The sequence below is a fragment of the Thunnus albacares genome, chromosome 9 (genome assembly GCF_914725855.1).
Source record: "Thunnus albacares chromosome 9, fThuAlb1.1, whole genome shotgun sequence".
NCBI classification, from domain to species: Eukaryota; Metazoa; Chordata; class Actinopteri; order Scombriformes; family Scombridae; genus Thunnus; species Thunnus albacares.
The window spans coordinates 25,262,401-25,268,400 of NC_058114.1; positions in this window are offsets into that span (position 1 = coordinate 25,262,401).

A 6,000-nucleotide genomic window follows, 5' to 3' on the forward strand; every position below is an offset into this window, starting at 1 on the left:
GAGAGAGAGAGAGAGAGAGAGAGAGAGAGAGAGAGAGAAAGAGAGAGGCACATACCTGGAAAGAAAAGCCAAAGCAACCTATTCATTTACTGTGGTTAAGAGAAACCGAGCACTGAATTCCCTCTAATTCTCTCTCTCTGAGAATATCCGTGTGTGTATGTGTGTGTTTGTTTGGGGCTATGTAGGGCGAGGCTGAAGGGAGGAAGCAGCAAGTACATAGCTGAGTGACAGCAGTTTGCTCTGCTTCTCAGTATTACCCCAGTTACTGCAGCGTCTACCTGTAGCTGTCAGTGTGTGCATGCATGTGTTCACAATATAAAGTCAACAATGAAACTCACCAGCTACCATGTGTTTTTTTCTTCTGCCTTTTTTCTTTTGGTTAAACCCACTTACTTAATCCTCATTCTTTTTCTCTGGGTGTTTCTCTCCCGGACTCTCTAGTATCATTGTCGGGATTTGCTAATAAATGTGTTGGTTGTCCCGTTGCCGTGCCGACCGAGCAACAAATATTTGGAGCTATGTGGCACCTTCCACCAACATTCCAGGATCTGCTGTTTTGGAAAGTTCTTCTCTCAGTCTTCTTTCTCTCCTCCTTCCTCCCTGCTCCATCCATCGTTCAGCCCTTCCTCTCTCTCCCCTCCTCTTTTCTGCCTCTCTCTAGATAAATGGACTCTTTGTTTCCTGGTAAAATGAAGTTGAAAACAGTAGTTGGGACAACTGCCGCTGTCTAACAGCAGGAACACACACTATAACTGGGCACTAATACAGATTAGGAATAGTACCAGCTTTGTCATTATTGCTGACTAAATGTAGTATTGACATGCCCAGTACTCTACTGCAGCTATACTGTATATACAGTTATACTTCAATGACAGTAACTTTGGAGGATACCAACTTTGTAGGGAGGTGAACAGGGGGACAGCAAGAAAAACTGTTTCTACATTCATATGGGAAAAATTGTGAACTGATCCTTTAACAAAAACTGAACATTATGAGGTTCAATAAGGTATAACTGTTTGTTGCATTATTATATACAGGCGTTGCTTTTGGGTCCACCCTTGTGTATAAAGACAAGTAAGCAGGATGCAGTCAGTTTCAGAGCCATAAGACTAAGTTGACAGATAAGAACTTCCCCTTTGATTTTATTTCAGGTTTTCCTTCCTGTTAGTGCTTTATGAATCTGAATCCTCCATTAAATATCAGATTAAGTTATTACTTGGCCAAGTTATTGCTGCTCTGCTAGAAGGCGATCAATATTTTAAACGTGAAATCTGAAACTTCTGACAAGTGATATAAAGCGGTGCCCGGGAAAGTGCCCGTCTAAGGATTTACGTGCAAACAGGCACACACACACACAAACTCACATCTGTCTGAGAGTTATAGGTGCTATCACTTGCATGCAAGAAGCAGTGCAGCATTTGTAAAGTGCAGTCCTGCAACACGTCTGCATACTGATGAAAACCAGGAGCAGTGGAGCTCTGCGAGGCAACCAGCTCATCTGGTCCATCTTGTATGATTCATCTTATGGGTTTATACTGCAATGTGACAAGAGCATGTAGGTAGATATGTCTTGCCCTAAATATGCAGCAGGATTTATATTCTTAAATTAAGTAGGACATCGTTTCTGCTCTCGCTCCATTTATCATTGTGCAGACAAAAAGCATGGTCTGAACTTAGCAAGAGAGACAGTGGAGACTGTTGTTGTAAATTGAGCTTTTCAGCATCCTGTAACTGCTTAGGGTGCAGAATTTATTAGATCAGTGCTGGTGTACAGTGTCTGAATTGTTACCACTGTTCTTGCCTGATGTTACAGATCCTTGTAATTGAATGTGTCCTCTGTGTTTTACGGTTTGTGCGCAGGTGTTTTGATGGCCTGAGTTTGTGTATCAGAGTGATATTTGTGTACAGCTGGACCAGCATGTGTTCAGTGGGAAGGCATAGTGTCCAACTGCTAATTTCTTACAAAGTTCTCATAAAAGATAGTGATCTTGCAGCATGTTGAATGTGTGTGTGTATTTGTGTGTGTGTGTGTACATCATTTGAGTTCACAGTGGCAGCTATCAGTGGCTAACTCTGTGGAATGCACTTCCGCCCTCTCAACCAATCATTAAACTGTATTTACTCAGGGTAGCTCAGGGCACTCTGGCCGTGAGAAATCTTTCCCAAATCACCTCTCTACTTTACCACACTTGCATGTGTGTGCGTGTCTCTCTATTTGTGTGTGTTTGTGTGCGGATATGTGTGCAGTCAGACTGGTTTGTCAGAGAGGAATAGAAAAAAGTCTCAGCCGAAACTGACTCGAGCACTTGCACATAAACACGCATGCTGTCTGCATTTCACATGCAAACACACTGGAGTGATTGAGTGAGCGGTTGGAATCCTGTCTGCACTTAAAGTCCTGCCTCTATCTCTGAGGGTTAAGGGCTCCGGCTCTTATCATAGACTGTGTGTGTGTGCACATGCTTTAGTGTGCTTGTATGTGTGTATTTGTATAACCCTGTGCACATATGTGTGTGTGCATGTTTGAGAAAACACAGACCGGCCCATGGGACTGTTCAGTCTGTGTGTTTTGGCTCTGTCAGGCAGACCATTACTATGGCGTCGAAGGTCAGGTGGTCTGGCCAGAAGGCCCAGATAAATTTGTATGCTTGAATTAGGCATGCAGGCCTGATGAATAACCTCTCTGCAAAGTTGATGTGCACTTCCCTCGTTCCCAGTTGGTTTTGTGGGATTCTCAAGACACTTCCCAAGACCATGCTATGTCTCTCCACTGGTGGAGGGTGAAATGGTGATGAGACAGGCCACCCTGGAAGGTCACACGTTCGGTACCTGCTACATCTCGAAATAAAGTATCCTTGAGCAACACTTTGATCTCTTACCTGTGTCAAGGAGATTACAAGCAGCTGTAGAAACTCTGGTGATATGCATTAAAATATGGACACATCCCACATGGCTTCAAACCAATCCTCCTTTTCTCCATGAACTGCAGCTATTATTGCCTTTGGAAGCCATGTTGTCTGCTGTTCAGAAGTGAGGCAATTGGACCATCACTTTGAAATGATAAATGTTTTAAAGTACAAACATTCACGCTTCAATGAAAGAAAAGTGAATGACAAATCATATGTTAAATCACAGCCAGGGAGATTTATTTCAAGTGCATAATGAGCAAACTCCTGTGATACAACTAGCACTAATGAAACCATAACACACAACAATACTACTACTAACACTAACACTATTAATAGAAACTTGTCAGTTGTATTATGTTAGAAGATAACAAGAGCTCTGTTTCCACTCATGCGTGATAGATATTTGTGGTTGGCAGATATTTGAAAGTTATCCAGGGAACCATTCTGCAACCTCCACAGTCCCAGGTTACCAGAGGTCAACATGCAGCCATGCTGATCCACTATCTTGTGTCTCCTCCCGCTGTCTCTTTCTGTTCTTCAATTCTCCCGCTACTTCTGTCTACAGGTGTCATCATGCGTTTTTGCAGGCTGTGTTAATAATGAATGTCCAGAGGTCTCTGTTTCTCTCGTTTTGTTTCTCTCTATTCGAATCCAGGTCAACAACAATGTAAATCTTAGGTAACTGATGCCTCAGTGGTTCTGCACAACCCCATTGTCTCCCTGGTTTCTGCACGCAAAGACAATTGTGGAGACAATATCATATCCCACAAATTTAACTTGACTTGTGATTTTGAAGCTGTTTGAACAGGCTTGTGGTGTTACTCCAGGAATGGCAATGTTGGTCTCCCGGCTTTGGTCCAGACCAAAATATTGCAAATATTGGATGGATTTCTCTGGGATGGCCTGACATTCAAGGTCCCCAGAGGATGAATCCTATAGACTTTGAGTTTCAACAATGGATGGATTGCCATAAAATTTGGTACACACCGTCATGTTCCTCTCATGATGAAAGGCAATCACTTTGGTGATCCCGTGACTTTTCATCTAGAGCCAGCATCAGGTCAAATCTCGAATTTGTCCGATACTGTTCCGATATTGTACATGCTAAAGTAATGTGGTAAACATGGTAAACATGATCATTCATGTTAGCATGCTGATGTTAGCATTTAGCTCAAAACTCATCTATGCCTACCGTACAACCTCACAGAACATTTAGAACAGCGATAGAATAATAATCTTGTTTAAGTGGTGTCCTGCTGTCCTAAGAGGACATTGGTCGTCTCTTTTTCACTTCATGTTTCCATGTGCTGCTAAATCAGTAAATCAAAATATAATTAAAATGAAAAATAATCAAAGAAAATGTTTTGAACTTGTATACACACTTACACATTTAAAAATCTTCACAGTATATACCACATCTGTCTGTCTAACTGTGGGCAGATAATGAGCAATTGAATGTCAGAGGTTGCAGGTGTAGGCAATACGTGTGATCTATTTGTGAACAAATTAGAGCCAGTAGTGGTAAGTGAAATGCACCTGATTGATAAATTTGCTTTAATTGCTAAATTGTTTCTAATCTGTCAAGCCCACGTATCTAAATGGCATTCCCAGACTGACGTGCATTCAAACAGGCAGCGGAGGAAGTCGTTTTAGTGTAATAGCGATAAATGAGTGAGCTAACTGGCAATAATTACCCATTGTGCATATGTGTGTCAAAGCGTGTGTCTTTGTGTGAGTCTTTGACAGGCCGTGCACAGACACCAATGATAACACAGCTGTGTCTGATTCCCCTGGGTCTGGGAGCGATTATATTGGAGCTGAATGACCTTTTTCTTTTTATTATTGCCTTTCCCATATCTGTACATATTTGTCGTAAATTTCACTTTTCCCTCAGCTTTACTTCTCCTCACATCCTGCTCATTGTGCTCTTTCTGTCTAGAGTGTGGGACGGAGAGATGGAGACACAGATGGAGGTGGAGAGAATGGACAGACGTCATTGTCAGTCGATGTAGGAGCACTCAGACACTCACACACTTTCATTCAGCTCATCACAAACGCCCCGCTGTCTTTATCTGTCTGAGTGCCATGTCGGGTAGCAGTGGGCGCGTGACGTTATATGGGAGTAGGATTCCACTGTTTGCTTTTGACGTGCGTCCGCCCTCAAGTGTATGTGTGCATTTGTGTGTAGACGTGGTGTGACAGGGGACATATTTGTGTGTGTGTGTGTGTGTGTGTGTGTGCGTGTGTGTGTGTGTGTGTGTGTGTGTATGTGGTTTTGTGCAGCGGAGAAGTGAAACCAGCATAGCCTCAGAGACAGCACCATCGTCTCTCTTTCAACCAGAACATGAGATTCACAGATCGAAAGAGCTTTGTCTCACGAACAGCCATCTCGCAGGCCCGCTATTTCTGTTGCTGAGTGTGCTATATTTTGTGGCAACTTACACTCTCGCACCAATAGCAGAAAGAATCAACCATCTTTGAATCATCATTAAAGTTTGTGGAGTATATGTTGACAGTGACATTTAGATATTGCACATGAAGAACATAAAACACGTGAGGAATGCACTGCTACCCTGGAGGCTAACCTGTTTGGACAATAGACCATCACAGTGGCATTTCACAGCCATATGTCAGTTTTGCGTGCTGTTCTGTCATATTTTTCAGCTGTGATTGTGCCATGTTGGACATGTGCTGTTGTTGATTGATGTAAACAAATCCCTGACACAAGGACAGGCCTCAGTGGAGCATGGGTTCTGCCTTTCAAGAGCAGCAGGAAGGACTTACAATGAAACTACTCAGGCTGCTTCCTTTCTGTGCAGAAGCACTGAAAGAGAGGCACAGTGCCAGTTTCTCCTCCTCTAGCCCGAGGTGGGGTTTTTATAGAGAACTGCTCAAGAGTTTGGGAACGTACAGAGCAAATAGTTTGATGGCCTGACGACTGATTGATTGATGACTTTGTTTGTCAAAGTGTTGCAAAAGCTGCTCAGGTGTTACATTAGCAGACATTATAACACACCACATTATTATGTGGCTGTTTTGTTATATGCACAGACTTGTCAAATGCACTTTTTTCACATGCACTGTGCCATTT